The sequence below is a fragment of the Oncorhynchus mykiss genome, chromosome 18, assembly GCF_057628025.1.
Source record: "Oncorhynchus mykiss isolate SJ-2025 chromosome 18, ASM5762802v1, whole genome shotgun sequence".
NCBI lineage: Eukaryota > Metazoa > Chordata > Actinopteri > Salmoniformes > Salmonidae > Oncorhynchus > Oncorhynchus mykiss.
In genome coordinates this window covers 44,353,175-44,369,081 of record NC_143039.1, presented here as the reverse complement: position 1 = coordinate 44,369,081, position 15,907 = coordinate 44,353,175, and positions in this window count along the sequence as shown.

Genomic DNA, 15,907 nt, shown 5'->3' with positions numbered 1-15,907 from the left:
GGGAAGATTTGAGGATGAGGTAAGGTTTGTACAGCTGTATGCGGGTAAGATGATGGTGTTGTGGAGGATGAGGGACTCTCCTAGTCTGGAATTCAACATGAAGTACTTTTCATCATTCATATCAGGATTCCAGGTTAAGTCCTGATATTTCCCTTGCTTTTTGATGTCACGAGTGTGAGATGGAAGAACTACATTTCCTGCTATTGAAATGGCGATCACGTACGTTGTGTACTTTCAATATATTACATATTTGTTTAGAGGCTTCATCACTCAACACAGAGTGTAGAGGTTAGGGAAAAATAGGTACTCAACCAATTGACAACATACAGTAATTGGATGTCACTCTCGCATAATAAATAGTATTGTCGCTTCAGTAAACACAAATATTTAGCTGCACATTACCTCAAAGTGTGTGGTGAACTTTTTCCTGAATTACTTCAAACTCTACTTTATGCTTTAAAAGCCCAAATGATATCTACCAGGGGTTACTGGGAGCAGTTTAATTAGAGCCAAGCCATTTATCTTCACTGACTATTCATTAGATAGTGAAAGCAATCAGACTGGTTTATGTGTAATTAACAGTCATCTCTTAAAATTGCACGCCATTAAATACCATGTCAATAATCAGGCCCAGTATGCATATGCACTGTTTAATAAAAAAAATGCTAATTAAATGCTAATCTCCTACACGGAAGTGGTCAAGGCATGTGGGAGAAGTTTAATAGCTTGAGGGGGTTTTTGGTTATGAAAATTGAGTTGCTATGGTGTCAGATTAGGTGGAATTCAGGAAAGGTCTATCAAACTTAGAGGGTTGCAATGGCCATTGGGCATGGCCAGAGATTTGGTCAACACTGTGTGTAGCCCATGAGTTTGCCCTGACAGGGTTGGCCGGCAATGGTGGGTGGGTTCTTATTTGGTTAGCAGCCTTGGAGGAATGCAGAATGGGCCTCGCCTTACAAATTAAGGTGTTCACTGCCAACGAGAAGCTTATAACAACTTATTTTATGCTTCGGAATCTTGCTTGGTACCTTACAGTGTTGTGTGGTGTGTTGATATAAACACCAATGTGATCCCACGTGGAATGCATGACATACAGTGGTCTAGCTATATATATATATTTTTTAAATCTGCAAGGTACCTACATGTAAACAAAAAGTGTTGGAAAAAATGATAATGATAGCATGTCTGACAAGGTACGGTGTAATGTCAGATCTGAATTGGGAGACTCATGCAGCGTGAAGCATAGTAATTTCCAATACACCCCTTAAAGGGCCAATCAGCAGTTAAAACAATAACAAAACGGGTCCCTGCAATTGTTTTGATAAAAAGCTGAGGGATGGGGCTGGACAAATGTAAACTCTTAAATTCGTAGACAGAGCTATGGATGCAAGTATAGTTTTACCATGTTTTGAGGCTATGCAGTGTATGTTACATTTACTTTGTTTACAAACATTAATTGAGTAAAACCAGTAATATTTTGCGTTCTGATGGGGGTACGACAGTGCAACTAAGCTCATGAGGCATTTATAATTTATATTCTTCAAGAATCAATGGGTACATATAATTCATTTATGAGTCCTGCTGATTGGCCCTTGTAAAAATGGAAATAATTATGGAAAAATGTGCTTTTAGGGACTATGTGTGAGAGTCGTCATCTCTGCAGAATAGAACCCATCCTACTCACATTCTCACCTTATTCAGATTTTAAATGAAACTGGGACCTATAGATAAGACAACCACAGGAGCTCAGGTGCTGCCAAATCCCACTTAGAGGAGAGAAAGGAGAGCGTATCAGGCTGGCTTCTTAAAGGAGGGAGATAAAGATCATTCATCATTTCCTATGCAGTGGTCTAAGGCCCTTCAAAGATCCCAATGGATGAGAGGAGAGGGGGGATGAGGTACAGGAGGGGGATATGGAGAGGGGTATGTCTGTGGAGGGTGGGTAGAGTGGAAGAAGTGGTAGAAAGGACAGGAACCTGTCACAAAATGACATGTCCTAAAGAGTTTGTGTAACACTCTATGGTAAGATTGAACAATTACATTTTGATATCAGGATGTCCACAACATGAGAGAACTGCAGTTCTGTATACATGTAAGTAACATCAATTGCTTGCTTATGTTTCTGCCAACTAGGCTATCATTAGCTAGCTAGCCAGGTTATCAGAGAAATAGATGGTTTGCCAAGTAAAACATGGCAGTTGTAGCTGGAAATAAGCATGGATTAGTTGACACTAGCCACTGTATCATGCACCTCCTGAGTCTATTCACTACAATGAGTCAGTAGTCTTTGGTTAAAGAAAATTGTAATACATAAAAACGTATCCCAGTTTCATTTAAGGACCAAAACATTGACAACTGTGCCATATAGATTGCAAAATAGTTGGGAAGAGATTTTCTACATACCGATTCCACGGCACATGGTTTATGAACTGATATGCCAAACGATCCCGGATTCAAAACTTAGAATTATTATTATTTTACAATCATTGGACCAGTAACCAGAAGGTTGCTGGTTCGAATCCCCTATCCAACTAGGTGAAAACATTTGTCGATCCGCCCTTGAGCAAGGCACTTAAACCTAATTGCTGCAAGGTCGCTGTCAATAATGGTTGATCCTTGGTCGCGCACTCTACGAGGGTGTCCCGTGGGTAGTGGGATATGTCTCGTGGGGAGTGGGTAGATGTGTGAAACAGGACAAATATAAGCACCCCCTATTTGACTTTTGATGCTATGGCCACCTTATATGCCCTGATTTCAATTTTGACTAGCATAGCACAGCTGTTTCAAAATTGTCATGTCAATGTGGAATTTCCAATATCCTCTGGTGTGGTGTGAAGATGATAAATGTCCTTGTCTCTCATTCAGAACAATTTGTTGGAAAGCTGGAAAGGTAGCCTAGCTAGCAAGCTACAGTAGCATAGGAATGACACTATGTGCATACTCTCTTAGGTTGAAAGCTTGGCCAAAGACCTACTCAACCTAACTAATCTTAGCCTAACAAGGACATGTTTTCATTCTTGTCCCCTAGCTTTGGATTTAAGATTGGGACATTGACATGATGCAGTGAAACATTCGGTGGGATGAACTCTACCACAGACTGGCTTTTCCTCTGAGTCACTGCTAATGATTAATGAAACCACAACTTTCCGGGGGGGGGGGGGGGGGGGGAGTGGGAGAAGAAGAGTGTGGGAAAGGAAGAGACAAAGAGGAAATAAGCAGACTGTGTTTGATAGAGAGAAGGGTAGACAGTGAATGAGTGAGCGAGAAAGTGAGTGAAAGACCGAAAAAGTGAGCCTGTGCATCAATATAGAAAGAAAGAGGACAAGAGACTGACTCCCTCATCAGAAGCTCCCCGGGAAGTCCAGATCCCTGTTGTCAGGACTTGTCTGTGTTGGATCCCCTCCAGCAGAACAAGCCTGTCGGTTGCAGCTCTAACTCTCTCTGTGGGCAGAGTTTCCTCTTTCTCATGAAAAGACAGCGATTAATTCCCTCCGTGGGAATTTCCCTAGCTGGTTAACATCTCCCATTTATTCCACCTAGCTGAGCTGAAGGTTTTTGTTTCAAAAGAAAATTAAAGCCATTTTGATTGGAATATTCTGCATGTTTTTTTCTGCATAATAACATCAATTTCTGAACTAGTACTTACTTCCCAAATTTGCAGTGATCTGGTACAAAATGCGCAAGGTGGCCAGGGGAAAGGCAGCTACACTGTTTGCCTTTCTCCCGCTCTTCAAACTCAACGCAAGGAATTTACATGACTTGCACATGCTTGTTTCTACCTTATACTGCCAGCAAACAGAAGTCAAAAGGCAGGCAGAGAGCTTCGCTGCCTTTAATGTGTCAATGTCCAAATTATTTTTGTGGGGCAGAAGCTTTTCGGGCCTGTGAATGTGTGTCTAATGGTTGTGCTGCCTACATGCTGCTGTTTAATGGTTGGTTGTGGTTGTTGGATGGTTACCTTTGTGATTGTGTCATACCGATAAACACCATAGCAAAAAATGTATTTATGTATTTATCTTAAAGTCATTATTTGTCACATCTCTTAAACCCATTTGGGCAAGCTGTCAATTCTGTTTGGCTTTTTTGTTTTGATTTGAGGCTTTCCGTCTGCTGAACACTTTTCTTCACATTGCATGAAGTACAATGTTAGTGTTTTCTTTTTTCACATATTTGCACTTTGTCAATTACACTTCTCTGTTAATAAAATCAGCCTGGTCTCATAGACTAGACGTAACATAGCAAACGTAAATCTGGGGGACACACATTTGGTATGGTTACATAACTTAACCTTTTCACATGCGAGTTCCAAATATCTCTAATGGTTGACCCAGTGTGAGTTTATTTATGCACGTGATGCACGTCAGAATGCACTCACTGTTCCAAAATGTGATTGTTACGCAACAGGACTGTGAATCCGCGCTGCCCTCAAACTAAGGCAGGCTGCCTTCTTTTATCTATAGGCTGTTTCAACTTGTCAATTTCAAACAAGTTTTATTTTCAAACAACAGTTTGAATTTAGGTGCGTTCCGCCTCCTCATTAATTCACACAAAAGTAGGCCATTTCACTTTTGCAGACAATTTATGTTCTGGGCTTTACTGAGCCGGACAAACTTCCCCGAGCACTTCCCAATTGTTTCCGCAGATCAAGAATGCAGACATTTGCGCACCTCCAGTCAGAACAGAACCTGCACAAACTTTTCACATTTTCTGGCTGGTGCTTGCTTCGCCTTCATTGTTGTTTTCATTACTACATGATAATATCTTTGACATGTGTTTGTTTCTATTAAAGTAAGTGCCTTGTTAAGTTATAATAGTTTCTGTACGTCGTGTTATGTCATTTCTACTGTAGCTCACTGTATGTATGGAGCATAATATATTTGTGTGTATTCCTTATAACCGCAGACACGCGAGGCAACGTTACTAATTGCATAACCTTTATGGTGTTATACTCAGTCGTGCTCATGTAGCTAGCTATATTCTTCTATTAGCTCTGTAAAACAATGCTAATTGCGTCAGAGAAGTATTAGCTGGTGTTGTCTTTTGAAGCTACCCTGACCTTATGACCATGGTTTGTTTTCGTTTGGCATGTTTAGCATAGCTCTGTTCTGCCCTGCCACCTTGTGGACATCAACAGTTATTGTTTCTTACTGTTTTTATTGCAGTGTTGTTATGTTACTTCTTTGTAAAATAGTTTTATTGCTATATCCTGATATTGCATTACAATTACTAATAATTCCTCTTTATTCTGTACTTTCAGAAACCACACACACCAACAGTATTGAACATTATTTGCCAATATCATAACTGGAGCTGAAAACTGAGGCCATCTTTTGTATGCTAGTGCACACTCCTTAACAGTTGTACTGGATGAAAACACAGCAAGAAAACACATAGGCCTATATGTAGTAGTCGTCTTTTTTATTGAAGTATTGGTGGTGGTTGAACAACAACAACAAAAACAACAACAAACCCCCTCCCCCCCCCCCCCCACACACACATAGTATCATGGCAGATTACCGTTCAAGTCACCTGTCAAGTCAGTCAGTCAGTCAGTAATTGCTGCAGATGTGCTCAATAGTGCTTGGGCATAGTTGTACTCCCAAAAGCATGGTGAAACACATAGAGGTGTGTCACAGGCTGAACACGTATACTTTGTCAACCTCGTATGCTTCCTTTTCCTGGCGCCAGACAGGCAGACTTTGCCGTGCCTCCGTGTGCGACTACCTTGAGCAGCAGTTTAAGGGACTTTGCAGGGAAAATGCCGTGCAGTGAGGTGTAGGGGATTGTCTGCAGAGAGGACGGCCCCCAGTGGATCGGCGCTGAGGGGTGTGGTGCTCCTCCAGCAGCTCTCTCGTGAGGTTTTCTCTGTACTTTTGGTAGGTAATTACTTTACCTGTGGGGGAGAGGGAGTGGGGAGGATGATGAGGCAGTGGGCAGGTGGGTGAGATATTGTCACTATAATTGCATAGTGGTACTGTATGTGATTTGTATGTGAACTGTACATCCAGTTCCAAAAAATACCTTGTTCAGTAATCATCTCACCTGTTAGTCGGTGAACTATGTAGCCATTGAGGGCAACAGTGTCGATCAGGTGGAAAAATATTTTCCGAGCGCATTCCACAAAGCTGTTTATCATGTCTGCGTTATCCACTGCCCCCATTTTGACATTATAGTGAAGCACACAGTCTGGTTTGATCTTTAACTCTCCCGTCAGGTGGTCCACCTTCCCTGTGGCCGACATGGTTGCTGTCTGGACAGTGGAGAGGACATGGACGTCTCGTTTGTCATGCCACTTTACTGCCAGTTGTTGACTGTTCTCCTTGAACTCCACCTCCCCTCTCTGCATCTTCCTGCATCCGAATGCTGGCATCCCCTTCCTGTTAGACCTGACTGTGCCACAGGCTCCTGTGCTGTTGGAAGAGCAGAAGCTGGAAGTGTTTGGGACTGCTGTACCAATTGTCCCCATACAAAGTGTGTCCCTTGCTGAGATGAGGAGCCAGCATGGTCATCACCGTGGACCTGGGCACCACAAGACCCTCATAATGTTGGACGTTACCGTGCTTCTACACCTGCATTGCTTGCTGTTTGGGGTTTTAGGCTGGGTTTCTGTACAGCACTTTGAGATATCAGCTGATGTACGAAGGGCTATATAAATGAATTTGATTTGTTTTGATTTGACGTCAGTGGTGGACCCTGGGTAAACTATAATGTCCCGGACAAATCCTGTCTTCACGTCGCACATGACAAAGAACTTGACCCCAAACCTGTGCCTTTTGGAGGGAATATATTGACGGAACGCCAGCCTACCCTTCCATAACATCAGGTACTCATTAATGCATAGGTCCTTGTATGGCACAAAGAACTGACCAAATGTTGATGTCAGGCTGGTAAGAACATTTCTTATTTTGTATAACGGGTCATTTAGGATGGCAGTAGCATTGTTGATGAAATGCAGGCATTTGCAGCAGAACTAGGAAGCGGTCTTGGGAAAAGAGGGTGCCAAAGAAGAGAGTTGTAAACATCTCTGTGCTCTGTGTTCCAGTATTCTCTTAGGGAGTTCTTCTTTACTATCCCCGTGAGAAGGACTGTCACCAGGAAGGTATACATTTCACTAATTGTGGTTGCCACCCATTTAGCAAGTCTCCCCCTCACTCCTGGCTCTCTCTTCTCTTGTAGCTCCAAGGCATAACGATTGGTCTCCTCTACTATGTCTCCCACCAGCTCCTCTGTCAGAAACAGCTTGAAGCACTCTGCCTCAGAGGGAAATGGCATGGGGCTTTGCACTCCAGACTGGAACTCATCAAAGCAAACAGCAGGGCCAGGAGGAGTGAAATGGCTGGCAGCCTTCCAGCTACCACAGACTTCCTGTACTTCATCCACTGTTGGTCTGCCTCCATCACCATCAGCATCTTCAAAGTGACCTGGGACTTTGTCAGTGGACAAGGGGTCCTCAGATTCAGGGATCTCAATGGCTCAAGGTTTGGGAGCCGCTCCTCACTTTCACTATCACTGTCAGAATCTTATTACTGACTTCCATACTCTGACTCATTGTCAGAATTTATAAAAAATCTCCAGAATTTCCGCATTTGTGAGTCTCCTTTTGAAAGACATTGCGAAAGCTACAGCTTAGCTCACTAGCTACACACATAAATAACAACACTGAATGGCTCAGAGTGGGAGTGAGAGGTTACGTGATTGACTGCATGCACGCGCCACTTGTATCAATAAATCACTGTCAGAAAATGTTTTGTTTGGTAATTATTTATTTATTTATTTACTGTTCTATTCACGTTTTCAAGTACTGGTGACAAATCATGCATTCCGATTCTTTCATAGATTACAATGGACACATATTATGTGTGTAAAATACTTTTTTTATGGTTGTACTGATTATGATGAGTTAAGCTAATTCCAGCTACAGTATGTGTGGAGCCATGTTTGTTGACATACAATGCATTCTGGGTTTCACGTCTGTCGGACCGAAGATTTTTCAAGTAAACCTCCAGAAGTTAATGATGGGATGTGAAAGATGGTAGACAACACACTCCCTTCAACATGCATACTATAAATAGACCAAACTCATCTTGTCTCCTCCTATTATCTTTGGCTGATTCAAAAAAACAAACATGGCGGCACGCACAAACTACCCATCGTCGGATAACGTTCGATTTCTAGAAACTGTTTTACTCAAATATTTTGATCAATGGTGAGCTCACCCCATGATGTGATTAATTATGCTGTAGCTACTTCTGTGAATGTCTGAACATTGCATCCAAAAAATAAACTGGTCACATTCAGGGCATAACTTTGTAAGGACTGTGTTTGTGCAAAAGGTTTCTGTGAAAAAACAGTGTGGCCAGCTAAAATGCTGCCTGTTGCGTCAATCGAGACTGGATGTTCTAAATAAGCATTCTGATCACACCCGTTTGTTGGTACGTGTGAAAAGGTTAAGGCAAAAACAAAGGAGTGTGGTTGGTCGGGATGAATGGATGGGGAGGCGTATAAGGCATGTAGCCTACATCCCGAGGGTTATGTGTTTGAATCTCATCATAGACCATTTTAGCTAATTAGCAACTTTGCAACTACTTACTACTTTTTAGCTTCTCTGCAACTACATAGCATGTTAGCTAACCCTTCCACTAACCTTAACCCTTTTAACCTAACTTTTAAAATTAACACTAACCTTAACCCCTAGATAACTTTACCCACATAGTTAACTTTAGCATTAGCCACCTAGCCATCTAGCTAATATTAGCCACAACAAATAGAAATTTGTAAAATATCATGCGTATTGCACATTTGTAACATATTGTACCAATTGCAATTTGTAACATATCATACCAATTGTAATTCGTAACACATCATATGAAATGAATGTGAGACATATTTACATGTACTATATTACGTCTACCTGTGTCCAGGTTGGTAAGAAACACACTCCGAAACAAAATTGAGTGAAGAAGAGCACTTTGAAGGCAGTTCACTGAAAATGAACAAAAACTGACCCAAAACAAACCGAATTCAGAACACTGAGGAAAATGCACTCAATTAATAAAACAATACAGCAATAAACCCAAATAAGCAATACACTGTGGGGTAGCAACTGCTGCACAAAAATTGTATGAATCAAAACAAGGAAAAATTATCCAGTGAAAAAGTTCTTCCTGCTATGCTCTGCGTCCACCTGGCCCCCTACCCAGAATGCTCTCACCTCTGCTCATCCACAGCACACTACCAGGCCATACTAGTAGAGTATCTGCATCAGTGTCTGCCTCCACAGAGAGAAAACCACAGTGTTCTCTCATGTGGATGTTTTGCCTCCACAGAGAGAAAACCACAGTGCTCTCTCATGTGGCTGTTTTTCTTTTCGCCGGGGCTGTCTGTTTTGAAGCCTGTGTAGAATTATTCCCTTGGTGTAAAATGGGGGGACAAGAGGCGCTCAGTGCTGCCTGAAATCCAAGCCTCTCACCGACGCCCTATCAGAACTCTGGGAGAGTCGTGCTCCGGGCGAAGTCAACTTGGCTGCGTCTGAGCCAAATATTTTGTGAAGCGCTGCATGCCTGCATGTTATTGTTGGGGCCATTCGAGCAATTTGTACACTTGTACACGTATGTACATACTAGCACTCTATACCACAATGCAGTTGTGAGTATAATAGGCATTCAATATTACACTACAACATCAGTCTAACTGAATATACAGTGGATGTTATGTTGGCTGCAGTGGTGGAAAAATGACCCAATTTTCATACTTAGCTAAAAGTAAAGACACCTTAGTAGAAAATGTTGTGAAAGTAACCCAGTAAAATTCTATTTGAGTAAAATACTAAAAGTATTTGGTTTTCAAAAGTAAATGTAATTGCAAAAATATACTTAAGTATCAAAAGTAAAGTCAAAAATCACATCAAAGGCTCATATTAAACAAACCAGACAGCACAATTTTCATGTTTGAATTTTTTATTTTACGGATAGCCAGGGACACACTCCAATACTCAGACATAATTTACAAACTAAGCATGCTTGTTTACTCTTCAAACACACCGACAGCGTCATTGCGCAAAAAAGCACGCAGCATCTGAATATGTATGCAACAAAAGTTCAACATTCACCTTCTGCTACCATTTCTGTCAAGCCTACTAGGCATAGTTTCACTCATACCTTCGATAAATCCAACATATGCACCACACCGAACGCACTCCAACTGCCTCTGCAACGCAATGCTGCAAGGCAAACACATCGTTTCATTGGAAACGTGTGTAATTCTGGTGTACCAAAAGGCAATGATGCTGTCGGTGTGATCAAAGCGTTAGTGAGTCTGCCAGATCAGAGATAGCTGGGACGACCAGGGATGTTTTTGTTGATAAGTGTGTGAATTGGACCATTTTCCTGTCATGCTAAGCATTCAAAATACAGTATAACGAGTACTTTTGGGTGTCAAGGAAAATGTACGGGGTAAAAAGTACATTATTTTCTTTAGGAATGTAAAAGTTTTCAAAAATATAAATAGAAAAGTAAAATACAGACACACCAAAAACTACTTAAGTAGTACTTTAAAGTTGTTCTACTTAAGTACTTTACACCACTGGTTGGCTGAATGTTCCAGACAGGGTCCTGAATGTTCTTCAGCTGGTGAACCTCGTCTTGTGTTGGGCAATGGCAGCTGATGCGGCAGAACTTCATGAGCTACCTAATGTTAGCTAGCAAAGTTACAAATCACATTGCCAGATAGCTGCTGGCTAATTACATTGATTTGCTTTGTAATGGCTAACCTGCGAATTATGAAAGCTAGCAAGATTTAGACTTCGATAGACAAATGCAGTTTGTTAGCTAGCTAAGTTAATTACGTTACCTCTGCTCGACTTCTAAGTAAGGTAACCATTAAATGTTAACGTCACCCCAGCAACTTTGTACATCCAGGTACTGAGCACCACAACATGACTAAAGTAACATTAGCTACCTGTTGACAATGATTCTCATTGAGATGCAGAAGCGCTTGTACTGTCGTGTAGTGAGAAAATTCTTGATTTTTCTAACACAGATTATACGTTAATAACATATTAACCCAATGAGTCCCACGAGACGCCGGCAAGTTTTGGACTTGTAACCCCTTTTAAACGTAGTGTGTTTGAGCTATATCCTTTTGATTTGTCTATTTCTTCTCCATCCGTTGGTGCCAACCATTAGTCTGTGTGATCAACGGGTGCTGAGCTAGAGCGGCGTTTGTGAGACAAGAGTGGATGGCGAAGGGCCCCGTGGCCAGGTCTTTTTTTTTTTACAAAAACGTCTGTAGAGTCCGAATGGTTTAAGCTACAATCTATTAAAACCTATTTCTGAAAAGCTGAGACTCTCCCGACCACACACGTTTTGCTCTATGACGCTCACAAGCTACATAAGAGTCGTTAGAAAGTAAGGGGTTATTCTAATCTACATAGCAGATCATAGCAAATCCAAGGACATAGTGTCTGTAATAAACTCACATAGTTGCCGTCACAAACATCAAACGCCACACAGTTCTAAGAGAACTAGTTGGATATTCATTTCCCACTGAGCAAACTATTTATTCACTTACAGCATGCATATAAATCAATTTATATCTGTCAATAAAACTCATGAATGCGACTGTTTGTCAAATTATTTTGTGTTGTATACGGTTGTCCTGAAAATGAAATCGTAAACACTTAATTGTGTTTGGACATGCAGATGAAAGTGAAAGTCAGATAAATGAAAAGCCGATTTTTGGTGGGTTTGGGGACTGACAGAGTCAATTTACACATGCAGTGAAAGAGCAACGGTGACATTTCCCTTTAAGGCCATAGCTTCTCTCCCACCAAGCTTCACCGCCAAATAGTTTTTGACGTCACCCACACACACACAACAGCTTTAGAAACATCAAACACAACAGCTTTAACATGCAGATGTTTTCAGGATTGGTTTCCCATTCTAACATGAGAGCCTACCCAGATGCTCTCTCTATGCAACATACTGTATGTAAATGGAGACCCATTTTAACATGAAAGCCTACCCAGATGCTCTCTCTATGCAACATACTGTATGTAAATGGGGAACCATTTTAACATGAAAGCCTACCCAGATGCTCTCTCTATGCAACATACTGTATGTAAATGGGGACCCATTCTAACATGAAAGCCTACCCAGATGCTCTCTCTATGCAACATACTGTATGTAAATGGAGACACATTCTAACATGAGAGCCTACCCAGATGCTCTCTCTATGCAACATACTGTATGTAAATGGGTACCCATTCTAACATGAAAGCCTACCCAGATGCTCTCTCTATGCAACATACTGTATGTAAATGGCGACCCATTCTAAGACATCATGTAGCATAAGCGCTTTAGTATTATGTTTCTTTAGAATGTTGATAATGGCTAGATGGTTAGTGGCTTATGTATTACTGGACAAAAATATAAACGTAACATGGAAAGTGTTGGTCCCATGTTTCATGAGCTGAAAGAAAAGATCCCAGAAATTTTCCATACGCACAAAAAGCTTGTTTCTCTCAATTTATGTACACAAATTTGTTTATGTCCCTGTTAGTGAGCATTTTTGACTTTGCCAAGATAATCCATCCACCTGACAGGTGTTGCATGTCAAGAAGCTGATTACAGGATGATCATTACACAGGTGCACCTGCACTCTAAAATGTGCAGTTTTGTCACACAACACAATGACACAGATGTCTCAAGTTTTGAGGGAGCATGCAGTTGGCATGCTGACTGCAGGAATATCCACCAGAGCTGTTGCCAGAGAATTGAATGTCCATTTCTCTACCATAAGCCACCTCCAACATGTGTTGATGTCAATGTTGTGAACAGAATGCCCCATGGTGGCAGTGGGGTTGTGGTATGGGCAGGCATAGACTACAAACACAATTGCATTTTATCGATGGAAATTATAATGCACAGAGATATCGTGGCGAGACCATGAGGCCCATTGTCGTGCCATTCATCCGCCGCCATCACCTCATGTTTCAGCATGATAATGCACGGCCCCATGTCGCAAGGATCTGTCCACAATTCCTGGTAGATGAAAATGTCCCAGTTCTGCCATTGACTGCATACTCATCATGCACGTCACCCATTGAGCATGCTTGGGATGCTTTGGATCGATGTGTACGGCAGCGTGTTCTAGTTCCCACCAATATTCAGCAACTTCGCACAGCCATTGAAGAGAAGCGGGACAACATTCCACAGGCCACAATCAACAGCCTGATCAACTCTATATGAAGGAACTACATTGGACTTTGAAGAAAACTGCAAACCACTTATCCTGAGTCTGCATTTATTGTAGCTGGGGAATTTAACAAAGGAAATCTGAGGAAAACGCTACCAAAGTTCTATCAACACATTCCCTGTAGTGCTCATACTTCAAAATTATTAAAGTGACCAGTGATTTCATGTCTATGCACATAAGGCAGCAGCCTCTAAAGTGCAGGGTTGAGTGACAGGGTGGTAGCCGGCTAGTGACAGTGACTAAGTTCACGGCATGGTGGAGGCTGGTTAGTGATGGTTATTTAACAGTCTGTTGGCCTTGAGATAGAATATGTTTTTCAGTCTCTCGGCCCCAGCTTTGATGCACCTGTACTGACCTCGCCTTCTGGATGATAGCAGGGTGAACAGGCAGTGGCTCGGGTGGTTGTTGTCCTTGATGATCTTTTTGGCCTTCCTGTGACATCGGATGATGTAGGTGTCCTGGAGGGCAGGTAGTTTGCCTCCGGTCATGCATTGTGCAGACCGCACTACCCTCTGGAGAGCCTTACGGTTGTGGGCGGAGCAGTTGCCCTACCAGACGGTGATATAGCCCGACAGGATGTTCTCGATTGTGCATCTGTAAAAACATCTGAGTGTTTTTCAGTGACAAGCAAAATTTCTTCAGCCTCCTGAGGTTGAAGAGGTGCTGTTGCGCCTTCTTCACCACGCTGTCTGTGTGGGTGGACCATTTCAGTTGGTCCGTGATGTGTATGCCGAGGAACTTAAAACTTTCCACCTTCTCCACTACTGTCCTGTCGATGTGGATAGGGGGGTGCTCCCTCCGTTGTTTCCTGAAGTCCATGATCATCTCCTTTGTTTTGTTGACGTTGAGTGTGAGGTTATTTTCGTGACACCACATTCCTGGCCCTCACCACCTCCCTGTAGGCCGTCTCATCGTTGTTGGTAATCAAGCCTGACGATTGATTTGGAGGCGTGAATGGCCACACAGTCATGGGTGAACATGGTGTACAGGAGAGGGCTGAGAACGCACCCTTGTGGGGCCCCAGTGTTGAACATCAGCGGGGTGGAGATGTTGTTTCCTACCGTCACCACCGAGGTCGGCCCGTCAGAAAGTCCAGGACCCAGTTGCACAGGGCGGGGTCGAGACCCAGGGTCACGAGCTTAAAATGATGGGTTTGAAGGATACTATGGTGTTAAATGCTGAGATGTAGTCGATGAATAGCATTCTTACATAGGTATTCCTCTTGTCCAGATGGGTTAGGGCAGTTTGCAGTGTGATTGCGATTGCATCGTCAATGGACCTATTGAGGCGGTAAGCAAATTGGAGTGTGTCTAGGGTATCAGGTAGGGTGCGGGTGATATGATCCTTGACTAGACTCTCAAAGCACTTCATGATGACAGAGGTGAGTGCTACAGGGCGATAGTTGTTTAGCTCAGTTACCTTAGCTTTCTTGGGAATAGGAACAATGGTGGCCCTCTTGAAGCATGTGGACACAGCAGACTGGGATAGGGATTGATTGAATATGTCAGTAAACATACCAGCCAGCTGGTCTGCGCATGCTCTGAGGACGCGGATGGGATGGCGTCAACCTTGCGACGGTTAACATGTTTAAGTGTTTTACTCACGTTGGCCCCGGTGAAGGAGAGCCTACAGGTTTTGGTAGCGGGCCGTGTCAGTGGCACTGTATTGTCCTCAAAGCGAGCAAAGAAGTTGTCTAATTTGTCTGGGAGCAAGACGTCGGTGTCTGTGACGGGGGTGGTTTTATTTTTGTAAGTTTCTGTTTTAGTTTCTGTCTATAGGCAGGGAGCAACAAAATGGAGTCGTAGTCAGATTTGCAGAAAGGAAGGCGGGGGAGGGCTTTGTATGAGTCACGGAAGTTAGAGTAGCAAGGATTCAGAATGCTGCCAGCTCTACTCGCGCATTCGATATGCTGATCAAATTTAGGAAGAATTATTTTCAGATTAGCTTTGTTAAAATCCCCAGCTACAATAAATGCACCCTCAGGATATACGTTTTCCAGTTTACATAGTCCAGTGAAGTTCTTTCAGGGCCATCGAGGTGTCTGCTTGGGGGGATATACACAGCTGTGATTATAATCGAGGAGAGTTCTCTTGGTAGATAATGCGGTTGGCATTTAATTGTAAGGAATTCTAGGTCAGGTGAACCGAAGGACTTGAGTTCCTGTATGTTGTTATTATTACACCACAAATCGTTAATCATAAGGCATACACCCCACCCTTTTTCTTACCAGAGAGATGTTGGTTTCTGTCAGCGCGATGCGTGAAGAAACCGGGTGGCTGTACCGACTCTGATAACATATCCTGAGTGAGCCATGTTTCCGTGAAATACAGAATGTTACAATCTCTGTCTCTCTGGAAGGCAAACCTTGCTCGTGTTGTCAAGAGACTGGACATTGGCGAGTAGTATACTCGGGAGCGGTGAGCGATGTGCCCGTCTACGGAGCCTGACTAGGAGGCCGCTCCGCCCCATAAATCATTCTCTCTACTGTTATTCTGACATTTCACATTCTTAAAATAAATTGTTGATTCAAACTGATCAAAGACAGGGAATTTTTACTAAGATTAAATGTCAGGAATTGTGAAAAACTGAGTTTAAATGTATTTGGCTAAGGTGGATGTAAACTTCTGACTTCAACTGTATGTATGTGTACACT